Source organism: Pygocentrus nattereri, chromosome 17 (assembly GCF_015220715.1).
Source record: "Pygocentrus nattereri isolate fPygNat1 chromosome 17, fPygNat1.pri, whole genome shotgun sequence".
Classification (NCBI taxonomy): domain Eukaryota; kingdom Metazoa; phylum Chordata; class Actinopteri; order Characiformes; family Serrasalmidae; genus Pygocentrus; species Pygocentrus nattereri.
In genome coordinates, this window is record NC_051227.1 from 9,055,755 (window position 1) to 9,076,136 (window position 20,382).

The 20,382-nt window shown below is 40.8% G+C and overlaps 1 protein-coding gene across 1 annotated transcript in view; it reads right to left on the bottom strand.

The window, feature by feature from the left end:
- The window catches only part of lrfn1 (leucine rich repeat and fibronectin type III domain containing 1), a 238,416-nt gene that overhangs the window by 91,710 nt on the left and 126,324 nt on the right, over positions 1-20,382 (bottom strand). Inside the window, exon 3 of the mRNA XM_017719121.2 lies at positions 9,170-9,218. The gene's annotated coding sequence lies outside the window, so the exon portion shown is untranslated. The remainder of the gene's footprint in view (positions 1-9,169; positions 9,219-20,382) is intronic.

Sequence of the window (20,382 nt, forward strand, 5' to 3'; positions counted from 1 at the left end):
TGAAAGCCAAAGGTCCCTGGGGCCCTAGCCCGGTCAGTAATCTCTCCCTGGTCAGAGCTAGAAGGGAAGAGCTGGACGGTTGTAAAAGATTTTTGCTGAATGTTTTAGCTCTTGTTAAAAGCCTATAAACTGTGTAGACTATTTTTTAATATGCTCCTCCAAGACTGCTCTCTTATTCTCTTTGTCTCTTCCCCTCCTTCCCTTCCTCTGCCTCTCTCTCTCTCTCTCTACCTCATCATGATGCATTGATCAGTATTCTGCTCAAATTCCTCTGCCTCAGCACAATCTGGCCAGAGCGGGGCAGGACGAGGTGCATCTCTGCATGAAATAAGATTTATTGAGGGTTTCTGTCTCTCGTCACGCCCTGCTGGAGCAGCTCATGATGCACAGCATCCCATCATAGAGACACACGCACACAGAGACCAGCACAAAGGATCTATAACCGGTATTCCGTGTAGGTAGGCCTCAGCTCAGACTTAAGTGAGGAGCACAGTGTATTCATCTCAGCGTTTTGCCTCCAAGCGGATTCTGACTTCCTTTTATATTCTTAGTATTTACCCTTGGTTACCCAGAAGACCTGGATCATCCCATGGGTTTTATGGGTCACTAAGGGGCAATGATGACAAATTCTAAACAACGTCTTTCATGGTACTAATTGTAACCATGTGATTGACCTACGGCCAAGAAAAACCCCAATGGTGACTTTTTCATCCATGAATGTCTTCATTTCTCCTCCAGTCAATCGCTGCTTGGCAACTGTTGCAGTAGCTGCCATTACCTTTTGATTTATAGCTCTAGTTATTTGAAAGAAATGCCTGGACGACCTGGAAAACCAGGACCTGATACCCTGAAAGAGTGGAGCAGTGGTCACCAACCCTGGTCCTGGAGATCGTCCTTCTCGCAGAGTCTAACTCCAATAACAATCTGCCATGCCTGTTCCAGCTAATTAGCTTCTTCCACATCCGTGATGGGCTGGATGAGATGCTTTAGTGTCAGGTAAGGGGGAAGGAGCATCATGAAGCAGGTTAATTAAACTGTGCAGATGTCCAGGAGGAGGGTTGGTGATTATAGGAGGAGGGGATGCTTTTTTTTCATTGGATTCCACGCATGAAGTCATTTTGTGAACTTTTTCTTTCCAACATTTTAACAAGATGCTTCATGGGTCATTCTACAGGAAAGGCCACTCTATCTGTCCATAGGAGTCACTGGTGTTACTGATCCTAATAATAAAGGAAACACCAGAGACGTTTTAATGAGCAATGCATTTTACAGAACGGCTGCTGCAGAACATCAAACCACATGCTGTCAATCATGGAACATCCACTAAAATATGGAATTTAATCTATTTGTGTTCTATTTTTTTTTCACAATTACATTCATAGTCATGTATAGATTATTATATATATATATATATATATATATATATATATATATAATTTTTTGATTATTCTATGGTTATGTTAATGCTACATAGCCAGTGTTACTGTGAGAGGGTACAATTGTGGAAGAGTTGGAACCATTAACTCTGGTTAAATGTATGTGGACATCCCTACTAATGATTACGTTTGGGTAATTCAGTCACTTCCATTGCTGACAGATGTACAGAATCAAGCACATAGCCATGCAATTTCCACATTGCACTGTCATAGGATACCACCTTTAAGCTAAGTGCTACTGTTGTTAAATGGAAGCATCTAGGAGCAACAACAGCTCAGCCATGAAGTGGTAGATCACAGAAACCCATAGTGAGGCTGGCGAGGGCTGAAGCATGTAGCACATTAAAATTGCCTATACTTTGTGGCATTACTCAAAGTTCCAAACTGCATCTGGAAGCAACAACAGCGCAATAACTTTGTGCCAGGAGCTTCATCAAACAAGTTTCTATGACTGAGAAGGTGCACACAAGCCTTAGACCACCACTGAATTCTGCACAACAATGATACCTACAAGAACGCATAGTGCCAACAGCAAAGTTTGGTGGAGGAGGGATAATGAGTCTGGGGCTGTTTTTCAGGGGCCCTTTAGTTCCAGTGAAGGGTGATGATAATGCTACAGCAATTATCTGCTATAAGCTTATTTGGCAACAGTTTGAGGGAAAACCCTTTCCTTGGAAATTGCATTCATTGTAAGGAAACCATGTGATTGTCAGGTTCAAAAAACGCCTTTGTTTGGGGTCAAATGAGACAAACGCTACAAAAGTAACCACATAAAATAATTCAATTATTTAGAATTAATGACTTTAATCATTTAACATCCCTAGTAATTACATTAACATAATTGTGCAAGTTAAATGTGTACTACATCCATGCAGCTCCAGACTTCTAAGGACTAAAGACCAGATGAAGTAGATTGCAACATCTGTGATAAGATTCTTAGAATAACAGAGGTGTGGAAGTGTCAAACCTATAAAAAGACCCACTGTAGCAGAAGCCTGTTTGAAACCAGATGCAAATGACTGTTTTTCAGCTCGTTTTCTATTCTTAAATAGAATAGAATACAGGAAAATATGTCTAATTGATGGTCCATAGGAATTGACAATACAATCTAGGCACAGCAGATAGAGATTAGACTGAAAAATGCTGGAATGCATTAAGGAAAGCAAAGCTTTTATAAGCCGTTCACTGCTGTGGACATGCTGGGCGGGGGGGGGGGTGGGGGTGGTTGGGGGAAGTGAACAGTCCAGCTGGTGAAGCTTGTTGTTGTTGTTGATCTTAAAGCTAGCCAGCAGAAACAGGACAGTGCACACACTCATAAGCAAATGCAAATACATAGCCACTTTATCAAAAACGGCTGCCTTGTAGCTCCACCTCACTGCTGTACAGTTAGAGACTGTAGCTCATCTGATGTTGCACAATTTGTGTTGGCCATCCTCCAGCCCTTCATTAGTGGTCAGTTCCTGATCTTTGGCTTTTTTGGGTGTTGATACGTTTTCAGCCTAGCTGAGATATTTCTGGTCAAGAGTGGTCCTTTGATGAATGGGGTAGAGGGGTGCTGATAAGCTGTGCTTCAACAGATGGGCTGCAGTCTGGAGTTGTACATGGGCTACAATGTGAAGTGGGAAGTATGCAAAAGCAGCATTTGATGAAAGGAACACCTTGCCATGGGCTACAGTCTGCAAATTGCACATCTATGTAGTGGACCTGTACGGCAGGTGAAGCTCAGAAAGTGGCCAGTGAATGTAAGTAGAATGTCAAGCGCTCTGCAAAGTTGACCAGCACAATGGTCAAGTTGTCAGAGACATCCTCTGAAATCTTGATACCAAGGCATATCGTAATTGATCCTCTTTAAAATGAAAATGTACCACAGTTCCATTCTTTTTCTCAATTATCCTTTCAGTGTTATCTTATTTACACATATCCAAGTAACAGCAGGCCGCTGTTGCAAAGAAAGTAGCAGTTGCAAAATGTAAAAAATTATAAGTAATTAATTGTATTATTTATAGCAAACAAGTGAGCTCTCTCATTTGTTAGGCCTTCAGGACCTGAACTGAAGGCCTTACAGAATAAACCTAGCAACTTTTGATTTACAGCATATATATATATATATATATATATATATATATATATATATATATATATATATATATATATACAGTCATAGATACATCACTGACTGTGAATAACCCGATTTCAGTTAATTGTTAAGAAGGTAGAATAGCCACAGCTCTTTGTCAGTAGTGAAACTGACATATACAAGGTACACACTATGCATACACATATAAACATGCTTTAATATCCGTTATAAGCTGTTATGAACAGCCAAAAATGTGCACCACCGTTAGCTTGGCACTAACTTATCGCTGCTTATAATGCATTATAATAACATGATATATAATAAACATAGCTATAAAGTGTAATTCAGTGTAATTCATGTTTATACATATTTATAAACCTGTTTATAATGTCTGATGAAAGCATTATAACATGTTATAAATGTGTTTATAGATGCTTACAAATGTGACATTCGTAGAAAGTGTAACTGAGGTGTTTTTTTTTCTTTTTTTTTATGTTAATTTATGTTTTAAGTCGTGACATTTTTAGCCTGAACCGAAGATCTTAGCCATGGTTTATCACTGCAAAATGACATTTTATAAAAGTAAACTCGAAAAGACGTTGAACTTGTGACTGTTTTAAAGTAACTGGTATCAGAAACCTTGAGTTTGAATGTGCAATGTGTGGCTGTACTAGCTACAAAAATATAAAAATCAGTTCTTGCATTGATCTTGGCAAAGAAACACAGAAGGGCAATTCTACAAAGAAATGTGCGCTCACTGCTGGGTCATGTTGGATTTATGCAGTCCAGAATGTTCAGCCTGAAATATTATGAGTTTTATCAGCTATTTCAGCACATTTTAGAGAAATGGCAAGAGTTTCATAGCAGTCATGTCTAGGAGAGAGACGGTAAGGTCTAATGATCTGAACCAGGTGAATAAAACAGCAGTTGGTGTTTCCACCAATCACACTCCAAATGTAAATGCATATTAGATCAATATTATTTTTCATCTTCATCCTAGCAGACGCCACATTTTGCTTTCATTGTTTATCCAGTCTATCTATATGAAAGGTGTTTGCATGACGATGTGCTAATGAACACTCCTGTCACTGTCTCTGTCACCAATATGAACTCATTATCCACCACTGGGGAGAGAGAGAGAGAGAGAGAGAGAGAGAGAGAGAGAGAGAGAGAGAGAGAGACAGAGAGAGAGAACAAGAGGCTAAAATAGTAAAATAGGGAGTGGGAGTCCGAGTGAAATAAAAAGTCATGGCAGGTGCTATGGTGCACTGCTAAAACATTCATTCTGAGAAACTATGTAGACATTGTATTCTGTAAAAACAGACCAACATGCTCTCTGGTTGCCATTTCCAGTATAAAATGGTAGTTAAGGGGAACTGTGGAAGTCAAGCCAAGATGTGGAACATAAATTCCCCGATAGACCTGCTTGTACCTGCTCTGAATGCAAAGCAAAACCCCCATATGACAGCAAGGGACCTACAGGAACATTTAGCTGGCACATAAGTGGTGGTACACTGTTCTACTGTGCAGCATTGTTTGCACAAACATGGTCTGCATGGAAGAGTCATCAGAAGGAAACATTATCTGTTATGGCATCACGAAGGTTAATGTGTGGAGTATACAAAACAGCACCTAGATTAGCCAGAGGCATTGTAGAAACAAGTGCTGTGGACTGATGAAGTAAAATTAGAACTCTTTAGATACAATCAATAAAGGTATGTTTGGAAAAAGGCAGCATTTGATGAACGGAACACCTTGCCAAGTGTTAAGCAAGTTAGTGGATACATCATGCTTTGGGGTTGTATGGCAACTGGTGCAAAAGTCTATAGAGGTCCAGAGTAGGCCATAAAGGTAGTGATACTTTTCTGTATTGATATCTTGAGATGATGAGTTAATTATCGTGTGATCTCAATATAATGATCCAGAAATGATAGCAACAGCTCATGGCCTCTTCAGAAATTCGTAACAGTCAGACTTCTACCTTTCATTTATTGCATTTCCATTGATATTTCCGAAACTATTAGATAGAAAATATTCAGTGTGTTTAAGGAAAGAGAAAATCAAGAATATTAAACATAAATAAATAAATAAAGATCTGATAATAATTTTTAAAACGAAATAGAGAAAATGGGGCTTCTATACTCTGTGCAAGGCCTGGTAGACCTGGTAGACCACCAAGGAACCACTGAGGAAAGACAACAGGCAAAATCAAACAAACAACCTGCTGGTGTTCTCAGAGGAATGGACAATTAAATGAACTGACCACTCCAGAGGCCACACCTCAGCATGCTTGTATGTGCTTGGCATTAGTAGATCTCGAGAAACTAATAAATATAATAAAAAATAAAAATAAAATTCATTTCTAAGGCTGAACTTTGGAGGTGTGGTTGCAGACTTCTTCAAAAAACACTGAAAGTGAGTCTCCTGAAAAGAATGGAAGCTGTAAGAAAGGTAAAGAGCGACTGAGTGAACACTGAAAAATGCGATATTTAGTCGCTGTGTCTTCTGTTTGTCTTCTTCTGGATGCAGACTGGAACCCCCCCCCCCCCCCCCCCCCCCCCCACACACACACACACACAAACTGCCACGAAGCTTTGTAGGACAAGAGTGATTTTCACCACTGAGCAGAGAGCTCCTTCACACCGTCGCTAAATCCATTATTAAACACATGACAGGGCAACATGAAGCAGGATAACACCCTGCCTCCGAAAAATGGCCTCTCTGAGCGTCCAGGGAGTCCTGCCGGAGTACTTAAAGCCGGTAGTGCGTAAGGCCTTTAGCGGCACATGGGACATTTATAATGCATCAGAGTGAGGGGTGGGGGGGTGGGGGGGTGGGGGGGTGGGGGCATGTCACCTCCACAAATCTGGAGCAAGCCTACTGAAATGTTAAAGAAGGGCGCGTTTAAATATTCACAGCTCGTTTGCGTGAAATACGCTGATGGTTGGAGTGAATTGAATGGCCAGGAGTGAGAAAGCGAGTGGTGAATCATGGGAAAACAAGAAGCTGTCTTGCGGCTGTAGTGACTGTCAATTTTCCAATCCATTCAATTAGCACTGCACACTTATTTAACGGCAATTTTACAAAATGACCTAAAGACATAATCTACATCTGTATGGGATGTTTTGGTGGTAACATTTTATAATAGCAGTCCAGTTTAAACAGCAACCTATTGGGCTGCTGTGTATTTGTTATTTATTCGTTAATAAGTGATACCAATTGAATTATTAACCGTTGACTTAGAGAGATATACTACACTTATGTAAATACTTCTCACAAGTGCATTATGTTTAAGTGCTATAAGCTCAGTATATATCTGTAAAAACATTATCGACTTATAATAATAGTCCAATTAATATAAAATGAATGATTACTTAAACATTTGTTAAAACATTTATTAACCACTTATTGACGATGAACTAGGTATTAAGGAAAAGTTTATGCAAAGTAGTAAGATATTACATAACTACTTGTTTAAAGCAGGACAATGAATTTGTAAACGTTATTGTTTAGCGCTATAGAGTGAGTGCATAATAATTGAAGTTAGAATTATTGTCAACTGAGTAATTAGTGATTATTTAAAACTAGTATGAATATAACTTTACAAATTTCAAATGAATTGGCTATGATGATTAAAATTGAATTATTTTGTGTCACTAAGTAAAAAAATATGCATTATTAATGTAACTCTTCTGTTTATTATCAATAGTCAACATATACATATTTATTATTATATAATAGAACCTGTTTTTTTTTTATAAAGTCTTAGTCTTTTTTCATTTTGATGATAAAAGGATGAAAATATACCAAATATTTAAAGCATTCCTTTCTCCAAAAACAAGAAAAGTTTAGAATTTGCCCATTTTTACCAGAATTTCTGTTTATTTCAATGAGCTACCAATGGGAAATGAAATGAAGCTCTTTCTACAGGCTCCTTATTGGCCTTTCTGCCATCGAGTCATATATTTTTGATTAATATAGTCAAATGGAGTAATCTTTAGCTGCAACTGTGTTATCTGTGTGTCCAATGTTGTGGCTCTGTGTTGAGCTGCTAGCGAGCAACGAGGGGCGAAACCAAATAGAAATGTTGCACATGTAGATGAAGAAACTGTAAAGAGGCTGGTTTGGCAGAGGCAGGTGGTGGTCTCAGAACAATATATTACCACTGAACTTGGGAGATGTGGGGAGAATGAACCCCCTGGTGGCCAGAGCGAAAATTGACACTGAAACTCTTAACTTACATCTCTTAACTTACAATTTACCAGATTACCTGGGACATGGTTGTCTCTTTGGCTGGAGTATTGTGACTCTAATACTGCATTGAGCTGCTGGTGAGCAATGAGGGGTAAAGGGGATGTTTCTTATACTTTCACAATATCATGTTCAACTACCACAATAAAACATACCAGATAAACAGAATAAAACACTTTTATGAATGTTGACTTGCCTGCTTGCCTTCTGTCAAAATATTTTCTACCAATGTTATTCAAAAAATGCACGAATCCCAGACATATTCAATGCTTTGAAAAACTGCAAGACCTCCTAAACAGGCGGAAGTTTATGATGCAGCATTGGTGGAATTTCTCATTTTGGCTGGAGTTCCTCTTTAAGTAATCCCAAACAGCTTTATGTGGTTTCAGACAGTGAACGACACAAAAATGGACATTGATGTGGACAAAATTCTGGCATCAAATGGCTACTACTACCATTTAGCTACACATGCAATATTCTTTTGTGTATTTATTAAAATTCGAGATATTAGGGCTATTATTTTTTTTGTCTTTCTTAATGTTTTACAGCTTTTATAGTCATTTTAGAATCATATACAGATCTGTTTAACATTTTGGGCAGTAAAACATGTGAATATTTTCAGGTTTCTACAAGCCTCCACAACTAAACCTTCCTTTCATCATCAAGGGATTTGGGTGGGGTGGATTTAGGATGAGTTGCAGCTTAATCCACATTGCATTTAATATGGGGAAAGAGCCACATTCATGGCTCTTTATCCATTTGGCGAATCTATTAATTTACCTCTTCAATAAAATGCAGTGCATCCCTAAAATACGGCAAGTGTGAAGTAAAGCATGTAAACCTTCCCGTGTTACTCTTTTTACCCACCATATGACAAGCAGTGCACTATGATGCATGTTTGTGCAAGTTTAGGTTCACTTTGACTGTTTAAGGCCACCTTTTTATGCACAACATCAAAAGTGTGGCCGGGGTGGCCAGGGCCTTCCCCCTCTTTAAATCTGCTTGGTCACCTCAGATGCCACTTCAAAATTTCTGCCAATGATGTGGCAGAGATTTTGAGGTGGCATCTGAGGTGACCTTACTGTGAGGTAGGTGCTTGCACCTATAAAATGAGGCACAACGACTCTCCCCACAACATCCTACCCCCTCCAACTGCACTGAACTGCATCTTTACTGGGTTAAATAGGACATAGTGATTTGTTGGTGTGGTGCTGCCCCACTAAATCACTCCATGATGCTAGGACTGCTGCAAAATTGAGACCTGGCATCAAGTTGAATCATTAAAACCCAGAACTGGTTTCATATTATTGAAAACAGTGATTCCAAACTTTTGCCCTGGATGGATGCCCTGCAAGAGTCACCCATCTGGGCTCGGAATAAAGCGGAAGCGTAAAGCCTTTCTTACCCTCGGTGATGGAGCGAAAGTCCCTCGGGAACCATCAGTGTCTGAGGGCCTGCAAACACAAACACACAAAAGCAAACAAAGACGACATGAATATTTATGACTGCTGCACCCCACCCCCCCCCCCCAGTACACCACACATACTCTAATGTTGTCTCTCGTCTCTTCTCAAAGGAGATCATCTGAGCCGTGTCTTACACACAAACGCACACCCACATATACACACAGGAGCTCGACATATTTTCCTCTTTTCCATCACTTGACTTCTTTACAACAAGTTCACATCTATACAAGTGCAGGGAGCTGAAGGGGATTTCGGTCATTGTTTGCTCTTCTGCGTCTGCCTGCCATTTTTGGACAGAGGAAAAGAAACGGAAGGAAGGCGGCTGGACGAGGCAACTGCCTGGGTGGCTGCAGGAAAGGGAGCTGAATTATTTATACACCCAACCCTTATCTAGTGTCTGCCACTGTCCAATCTGTACCGCAGAAGAGGAGAGAAAGTAGGCAATAAGAGGGAAGGAATGGGCGAGGATGGCAGCGTATCCATCTAAGGTGTTTATGACATGAGATAGAGCTTTAACCAAAAATGAAACTTTGATCTGAACCCAGCAGTAGCCTAACTGAACCGGGATGCATTTTAATAGAATTCTGTCTGAATTAGACTGCAGTCTGGAAAGATTCAGCCAGAACCAAGGTGCAGCCCAATAAAATGTCTAGCCCAAAACTTTTCTGTCCCAAGCTAAACTTCTGACCCAAGCCAATGGTACCCTGACCAACGATACGCCATGCAAACCAGAATGCAGCCTGACAAAATTCTGTCTGAACCCAACATACTCAGCACCAAAACTCTGTCAAAACCTGACTGTAAACTCTGTAAATTCTGTCCCAACCCAATTGTAGCATGATAAAATTCTGTTCCAAGCCAACAGTACCCTGACAATGTCTACCTGAACTCTGACTGCAGGCTAACAATGTTCTGTCTGAACCCAACTACTGAGCAACAAAGGCTGTCAACCTGACTGTAACCTGACAAATTCTATCTGAACCCAATTGTAACCTGATAAAAATCTGTCTAAACCCAGGGGTGGGTTGACCAAATTCTTAAAGCAGCTATAAACCATTGAAATTCCATCTGAACTCGACTATAGCCCAACAAATCTCAGTCTGAACCTGGCTGTAGCCTGAAGAATTCGCTTTGAACCCAACTCTACATGTCAAAATTCTGTCTGAACCAGACTGTAATTCAAATTCTGTATGAGCTCAACTGTAAAGCCACTGTATGAGCCAAACAAAAGTCTGTCTTAACCCAACTGTATACTGATAAAATTCTCTCTCAACCTGACTGTAGCCCAAATTTCTGTCTGAATCCAAATGTAGGCTGACACAATTCTGTCTGAATTGTCTGAAAGAGGCAAGAATCAAATGATGAAAATGGGCTTTGTAGTCTATACTAAGATTGAGTCTCTGTGTATATGTGTGTGGAGTGTCACTGGTTGAAAAGATATCTAAACCCTCACTTTAAACCATTTCGATAATTAACAGCCTGCTTATTTAAACTGGAGAAGTGGGCAAGTCCTGTGTCTTAAGCCAGGGGTGTCTAATATTTTCCACAAAGGGCCAGTGTGGCTGCAGGTTTTAATTACAACAAAGCACAATTGACTTTTTCATGAACAACTGAGTGTTATCAAATAAACAAATCGACAAATCAGGTGTGGTCCTGCTTTTTAGGAATGAAAACCTACAACCACACCAGCCCATTGTAAACAACATTAAACAACTGGACACCTTTAGTTTCCTAAAGATAAAGTGAAAAGGAGATAAAGTTGGACATTCAGTGTTGCCGGCCCCAAGCTGTGGAACAGTCTCCCCTCCGAGTTGCGTGCTTGTTTGACCCTGGTTAAGTTCAAAGCTAGTCTTAAAACATACCTTTTCCAGACGGCTTGTGGGTGAACCAGTAGTGTGATTTTTGTAAATCATGTGTATTGCTTTTATACACTCACAGGCCACTTTATTATTATTTACCTTGCTAGTAAAAGGTTGGACCTCCTTTTGCCTTCAGAACTGCCTTAATTCTTCATGCCAGACTTTCAACAAGGTGTTGGAAACGTTCCTCAGAGATTTTGGTTGGTTATTTGAGTTCCTGTTGCCTTTCTATCATCTGGAACCAGTCTGCCCATTCTCCTCTGACCTCTCACATCAACAAGGCATTTTCGTCCACACAACTGACCGCTCACTGGATATTTCCTCTTTTTCAGATCGTTCTCTAAACCCTAGAGATGGCTGTGTGTGAAAATCCCAGTAGATCAGCAGTTTCTGAAATACTCAGACCAGCCCGTCTGGCACCAACAACCACGCCACGTTCAAAGTCCCTTAAATCCCCTTTCTTCCCCATTCTGATGCTCAGTCTGCACTTCAGCAAGTTGTCTTGACCACCTCTACATGCCTAAATGCAGTGAGTTGCAGCCGTGTGATTGGCTGATTAGCTATTTGTGTTAACAAGCAACAGTGGCCAGTGAGTGTATCTGTAAACACTAGCAATACAAAAATGGATGTTTCTGTAGAATGATCCTTATATACATATATATATATATATATATATATATATATATATATATATATATATATATATATATATATATATATATATATATATATGCTATTTTTTAGTTTCTTTTTAAGTTCATTTTTATCTTTGTTATGTTTATTGTACAGTGCCCTTGGGTGTCTTGAAAAGTGTGTGTCAAATACAATTGTATTATTATTATTATTATTATTATTATTATTATTATTATTATTATTAAAGTTGCAGACCTAGAGGAAGATGGAGAGAGAATGGGAAAACAAATGAGAGAGAGGGGGATATTTTTGGCTACGTTCAACTGGGCAACACTTTGAATAATGGATGAAACTGACACTCAGTCTCTTGCATATTATAACAGAGTCAAATCTAAATCCACAGTTTCTAATTTGTACTTCCCATGTTGGTTGGCCTTTATACAATCCCTGCAGACAGCATACTGTAATAAATGATTTATCTGCAGGCCCATCCAGTGCACTTAAACAGCTGTGAGAGCTGGCCAGCATTACGGCGTTATTGCTGCGATACAGATGTAGGATACAGGGGGGGGATGAAAAGATCAGGCTAATGCACCCTAATGCAGGATAAAACTAGTAACCCAATTAAAGGCCAAAGAGTCTCTCTGACTATGCTGGCAAAATGGCCATGGAGGGAGAGAGTGAGAGAAAGTAGAAAGAGATAGGAGTGAGGGAGGTCACGAGGGAATGGAGATGGGAAGTTGGCCAGCTACTATACGTAATAAATCACTTCTAGCAGTGCAGCGTATTTCCAAGAATGGCCTGCCTTAAACCCAAAAGAATCAAGGCACATGGTCGATGTGATGCCCCACTGCATTTGAAATTCAAATGGTGGTAAAATGGCATTTCTTTGTACAAGTACCTCTAGTAATTTACAGGTAAAGAGGCACCTTGCGCCCTTCCAAGCCCCATGTACTCCTTAGAAAAATAATGAATCCTTTCAATAATGAATACATAAAGAATGACTAATAATAACGAAGGTGAACAAGTGCATTGGACTGTGTCCTTATTATTACAAAAAACAGGCTTGAAATTAAGCCACAGCGACATGACCTTTCAAATCTAGGGACTTCAGCGCTGAAAGAAATAGATGCTGCCCTTTGCACAATGTACGCCCCCTTGTATATGTTCCTCCAACATAGGCTGAACAACAGCAAATTGCCATGTGCAATTATAGAATAAAACTACTGTCATCTGGATCATGTCTCTCTGGGTTTACCCCAGTGTCATCTGTAGGCAGCTTGTGATATACAGTCCTGACTTTAATGCAGAAATGAATGGCACAGTCCTAAAGTAGCTCATTACAGGATGTGCAGTAGCTCAGTAGGGCATCCCTTTCAGTAGCACACTACAAGACATTCCCTAGACCATCTAATGTAGCTCACTATAGGACACCCTTTACAGTAAACTAGTACAGGCATACCCAGTATATCTGCTACATTGACTGACTATAGAAGGTCCAATAGTCCCTAGCAACTCACCCTAGAACAAGGGTGGGAAGCTGCTGTCCTAGAAGGACAGATTCCTGCAAGGTTTAGTGATTTTCTAGCCAAAGCACAGCTGATTCAACTCATCAGCTCATTACCAGGATTGGTTAATATGACAGAGCAGGGAAGGCATTAATCTGTGCTGGACTCAGTTCCCCATGCCTGCTTTAGAACTTCTTTAGTAGCACACATCTCCTGCAATAGCTTAACACAGGATAACCTTTGCAGGAGTACACTATATTACATCCCCTAAGCAGAAGCCTTACCATTTATATTTTTTTAGCCTTTTAGCATCTACTGAGACATATTTACAGCCAAGTTGGTAAAAACAGACAGAAAATGTGGCTCCCAAGGTGGTGTGATTTTTGTTGAAAGGACAAAGTGACCCAACATTTGGTTTGCTGACCCCTGCCCTACGCCATTTATGGTACTTAATTATAGGATACACTCTACATTCAACTCTCCTACTGTAACTCACCTTACCACATTCCCTAGACCAGATATCTTCAACTCCAGATTTTCAATCGAGTTTCTGGACCTATATTTTGTGAACATAATTTAAACGCTTATTTAACTGATTACTACCTTGTAATGATTACCTTGTGCCATGTCTACTAGTCTTTATTAAAAAAGCGATGGAAACTGGATGCAGGGCGAATGACTGAAGATCTCTGCAGGCCATCTACGAAAGCTCATTGTAGGAATTAAACCCTAGAATAGCACACTATAGAACAAGGATCGTCAATCCTATCCACAAGAGGCCAGTGTGTATACAGGTTTTCATTCCAATCAGGCTGAAGGACACCTCATATAACTGATTAGTTGTTTGAAGACAACCTGATTTAATAAGAAAAAACCCTGCTTTGTTGAAATGGCCCTTTTCAGATAAGATTGGTGACCCTTGCCGTAGTACATTTCCTAGAATAGATTGCCATGGGATGCCCACTAGAACATTCACAGTAGTTCATAATACAATATAAAAGAAAATGTACTAAACTGTCACTGGGGTGGTACCCGAAATAGTACATCCTCAGTACTTTTGGTTGCACAATGGGTTTTGAAAAGGTACACTGTGAAAACTCACTTAAGATACAAAGTTGGACCTTAAGGCCATCATTGTACCTTTGTGGATACATTTTCATTGTTAGCACCTTGATGAACTAAAATAAATCTGTACAGTATCCTTTTTTTCTGACAGTGCAGGACATCCTCGAAACCAAATACAGCAGCTTACCACAGGATGTCCTGTAAACCATCCACTATAGGATTCCCCTTTGGCTGTCTACACAAGTACAGCAATCCCGGTATCCTTCAAACTGTTCAGTTCTCCACAAAGTCTGCATTTAGTCATGTGCCTAGAGGGCACAACGGTGATGTTAAAGTAGGTAAACATGCTGATTAAATCTCTCCCTCTTGCTCCATTTCTCTCTTCTTCTCTGTGCCCCCAGGTAAACTCTTCCGAAACTTGCTGACATCATGTCAACACTTTGTTATCTGATTATCGTCATTTGGGGTTCTTCGCTTGCCCTGAGCGTTGGATGGCTTTCTGTAAATAGCACATTGACCTTTTGTTAGTAAGCCTGACACAGACCCCACTGGGTACCGGAGTTTGTAACCTGCTGCTACACCAGTGGGCTTTCCATGACCTTCACCGAGACAGCGGCCTGCAAAAAGTTCTTGTGCAACTTGACGCAAATCCTCGTCTACTCATCTACGCAAAATAGATTCTCGAACGAAGCATATGAAGTGGCTAAATTGGATTTGAAATGATTGTAATGCATTTTCACTCTTGGCAGGAAAAAATGAGAAGCTTTTTTTCCCACAGCATAATCAAGGCGTGTTAAAGTACAGATGCGCTAACAACCGTGCAGGATATGGGTACAATCTCACGGTCAAAGATACAATCTTCCTACCCAGCGCTGCCTTTGAAAACTTTTCAGCCTTTGATGCAAGTTCAGAGGAGTTCACATCACACCCTGCTGCTCCAGTCCTGCAGACATTCCTAGCTAACTAAGGCTTCTTTTAATGGGCTGAAGAGAAGAGAAGAAAACTGATGGACATCCATGATTAAACACATATGAGCAGAGGACCAAGCTTGGGATGTTATTACACAGATACTATTATACTAATCTGGCTAGTCATTCCCCACCACTCTCTCCTAGGTCGGCCAGAATGGCCTTAGAAACTAAATCAATTACATGTACTGGCTTTTGCCTTCAACACTTTACAGATTTAAGTCTCCTGAGCAGCTGAAGTAAGAATGCATCATTTTCCAAGTCAAGGTTAAAGCATTAAATGTAAATGGTGCCACTGATGCCACACCATGCATTCTGAACATAGACTATATACATTTAAATGTGGATGTATATTTTATTAAATTGCTGAAAAATATCTATTTCTGCACCCAGTAGCAGTTTCTAACAACTTTTCATGCAATTTCTTTGTATCACATGACAGAACCATGGGTCTAGGAGGATGAAGGACCTTCAATACTTCTGGGATATGTTCCATATGTTTGTTTAAAATGCGTGAATGCTAACTTGACAAGGCTTGTATTATGCAAATGATAACATGCTTGTATAAAGACCTAGGATGTATTACCCAGATGCTAACAAGCTAGCATTATGACAAGGCTTGTATTATGCAGATAAAGGCATGCTAACAGGCTACGTTTGCTCATTGTGAAACACTGTACTGCACTTTGCACTTTGCTAGAAATACATAAAAGGTAGTGCAGCAACTGGCATTACAGAAGTAGGTGGGACTATGGAGATGAGTTCATTTGAATAATGAGTTAATAATGGATGGCAGATCACCACCTGAAGCTCAGTCCTAGCAAGACTGAGCTGCTATTTATCGCTGCAACTACAGGCCCTCATCATGATCTCGCCATCTCATTCTAGAACTCTCTGATTGTTCCGTCTGTAGAGGCGAGAAGTCTTGGTGTGACTCTGGATGGCCAGTTATTGTTCTCCCTAACTTGGTTATGCAAATTGCTCCTGTACAACATCTGGAGGATCCGACCCTTCCTCACCCGGGTGGCTGCCCAGGTGCTAGTGCAGTGTCTTGTCATCTCAAGACTTGACCACTGCAACTCGCTCTTGGCTGATCTTCCCAGGCCATCAAGACTCTGCAACTCATCCAGAATGCGACAGCACAGCTCGTCTTCAATCTGCCCAAGTTCAGCCACGTCCCCCCACTGCTGCGCTCCCTTCACTGGCTTCCTGTAGCTGCATCTGATTTAAAACCTTAATGCTTGCCAGACTTTCAAAGCCAGAAATGGACCAGCCCCTACCTACTTGATGGCAATGGTGAAATCTCAAACTGAACCACAAGCCCTTCGAGCTCGGCTTGACCCGCCATCCTTCAAGGCGCGCGGAAGACAAGCATCGAGAATGTTCTCTGTACTGGCACCCAAGTGGTGGAATGAACTCCCACTGGCTGTCTGAACAGCAGAGTCTCTTACTGTCTTCAAACGCAGACTGAAGACTGTCTCTTTACACAGCACTTAAATGAGCTCTGAGTTAAGTATTGATTGTAATGTGTTGTACTGCACTTTTGTATTGTAGTGAAGTGTATTGTATTGAATTGTAGTGTAGTGTAGTGTATTGTATTGTAGTGTATTGTATTGTAGTGTAGTGTAGTGTAGTGTATTGTATTGTATTGCATTGGATTGTACTATATTGCACTCCTGTATCTGAGCAGTATCTAAGCTCAGGACTGTCTTTCTCTCTAACCTACTGGTAACTAGCAAAGATACTTTCTCTAGACAGGCAAAGCACTTCTTGTAAGTGGCTCTGGATATGAGCATCTGCTAAACGCTGTAAATGTAAAATGCTGTGAATGTAAAATTCTAGCATAATGACAGCTTGTGTTATGTTGCATTATCCCATTGTCTGGCTTTCTGGATGTGAATTAAGCCTAGTCTTCATGCCAGTGGTGACCATTGGAAATTCCTATTGGAGGCTTATTATAATGTTATTACACTATTATTACAATATTATAACATACCATATTGGGCTATGTATATTCAAAACTTTATTATCTTGTCTAATTTTCATGCTGGAGCTCCATGGCTTTGTTCTTTTGAAGCTCCCACTCATTTCATGAACCTGGAAGCACAGCACTGACCACTCATCCAGACACACTGCTAACTGGACGCCTGAATGAACCTGTACATTATTCCGTCAAAAGGAGAAGAATGACCCATATGGCCCAGTCCTGACTCCCTGGGAAGGTGGCCAATCGCAATCAGCCCGGACTGGCTGTCACAGGTGGTAAATGGTGCTGCTCTGATTTGAGCTAAGCCGTAGGGCAAACCTTTGCTTGCTTTACTAGCATTCCCCTCGGGAGCCATGTTCGGAAGTCTCTCATTCCACTGCTAGGCTAGCCAGATAAAATGATCACCACTGAGGTCGCTAAATGAATGTCTTCACACACTAGGCCTGTTTCATGTGAACAGATTTTTATTAAATTTGATTGCCAATTTAATTACAATGTTTAATGTTTTGCCAACTGGCAATTGCTAAATGCACACAAAAGGCAGACTTGCTCAAGCTGAATGCACAGCACTGTGCAAAAGAGCACCCTTCATTTGATGGGTTTCCAGGCAAAATGGTGATTACAAACAAGTTATTCATTACTGAGGAGGTGATTGTGAGGAGATCCAATACAAAATATCATGAGGAAGTAGAAGGTCAAAGGCAATTAAGTGGAAAGCATTAGTTTCCAACACTGGAGTTCAAATGGCGCCAGCAAGCTTTTATCGATAACACTTTCTATGAATGTCACGTGTGTAAGCATTTATGAACACATTCATAACGCTATAATGCATTCATAAGGCATAATAAACATGGCTATAAATATTTAGAAAAATGCATTGCACATTGTAGTCAAGCTTATTATGCATTATGAATTGTTAACATAATGCATTTTAAGTATTGTTCATAAATTATAAGAGCTCATCAATTGTATTTGTTCGCTCTAAGTAAAGTGAAGCATACTGGACTAAAGCTTCCTCCAGGGTTCAGACTGAGGCTTCAAGTTGAAGTGTTTACTGAAGGATTTACTGAAACACTAAAACACAATAAAGCTCATTACAGGCTTCAAATGTCAGAGTTTAAACTAGAGCTGCCATCAGTGTTTCACCCAATGAGGGAAAGTCAATGTGCACCACTGTTAATGTGCACCACTGTTAATGTGCACCACTGTTAATGTGCACCACCGTTAGCCTGGCACTGACTTAACACTGCATATCCAATAGAACTCTAGCAGAAACCGGCATTACTGTACTGTAGTGTAGTGTTACAGAGTGAAGGGTTCTAGCACTTGACATTAGAACCAGTGAGGGAACACATTTCAATGAGTCTGAAGATGCTGGAGTTTTTAAACACCTCAGCATCGCTGCTGGACTGAGAATAGTCCACCAACCAAATATATCCAGCCAACAGTGTCCTGTGGGCAGCGTCCTGTGACCACTGATGAAGGACTAGAGGATGACCAATACAAACTGCAGCAGCAGATGAGCTGTCGTCTCTGACTTTACATCAACAAGGTGGACCGACAAGGTAGGAGAGTCTAATAGAGTGGACGGTGAGTGGACACAGGGTTTAAAAACTCCAGCAGCACTGCTGTGTCTGATCCACTCGGACCAGCACAACACACACTAACACACCAACGTCAGTGTTACTGCATTGCTGAGAATGACCCACCACCCAAACAGTACCTGCTCTGTGAGGGTCCATGGGGGTCCTGACCACTGAAGAACAGGGTAACAGAGTACCAGAGAAACAGATGGACTACAGCCTCTAACTGTAGAACTACAAAGTGCAGCTATACAGTAAGTGGAGCTGATAAGACGGACAATCAGCATAGAAACAAGGTCACAATGTTATACCTGATAGGTGTATATGACATAACCACATTGTAGCATCCACGAACCCCTTAAAATCCCAGGCATATTATATACTGAGGCTTATTATTCAACTATATACCCAGGGAGTCAAACTGGCTGAGCTCTTAGGTGCAGAAGTGGGCAAAAAAGCATTGAGCCTGCTGGTGGGACCTGGTCATTTAAAGCATAGGGCTCTCTCATATCCTGCATCCTGAGTCTAAATGTGTCTCCTAGTGAAAGAATTGCCATATCTTTTTGGACAGGCCCTTCAGCTCACTCATAGCAGCCCCACGTTCGTTCTCAAAAGACCAAAGTTCGACCATTAGCAAACGCAGGGGCATTTTCCGCTGTGGTGAAATGCATTTCAGTACACAAGATGCTACACAATGGAGGCGAGCATCGCTTTCATCTCGGCTGAAAAGGAGCTGGCTCTCTGGGTTCAAGTGCACACGATTTAAAAGCACCGCGCGTCAACACCACATTTGCTCCAGCTGACCAGTTAAGTCGGCGCGCAAGCTGGTAGAAAAAAGCTCAGTGCGTCCCCTTTTATTTATCCCCCATTTCACAGCTTCTTTTTCATTTACAGAGAATCAACAGTTGGGCCACGTTTTGATTCCATCCCAGTTATTTGAAGTCAAACACTCAAGAGATGCTCTACTGAAATTCAATTTATCTCTGCGGATGGAAAAAAGGACGGATACACACTGTGGCCTTAGTAGTCGGCTTTGCGGGAGAAAAGTTCAGATTGAATCCCATTGGTGGAGTTTCTGTGCTACCAGGCAGAGCGTTTAACGGGTGCTTTCGCTCAGGGATTTCTTCAAGCTCCTTTATCTGAGCATTCTTTAATTAGAGCTTTGTTTGAGCACGTTACAATCATGGGGCTGGATCGACCACGTTTTCTCTCAGAGGATTCGATAGCTAGCCAGCACTCGCCGTCTGTGGAAGCTGCTAGAATAGTGAACTAATCTAACAACTCAGTCCTCTGCTCCTCCACAGACAGTGAGCAATGCGATGTCTAGCGAGAAGCAGGACCTTGATAAGAACTGGAGATCAAGACAAATTAACACACAATCCGTTATTCATTTTTCCCGAAGATATTTCTGAGGAAATAGTCCACTCGTGTAAGGAAGGACAAAGTCAAAGGAAAAACCAAGTTTCCCAAACTGTCAAAAAGCTTCTTTTTGAAAAGCAAAAACATTCAGGTACAGAAAAAAATGGGACTCCTAACCTAACAACCACCC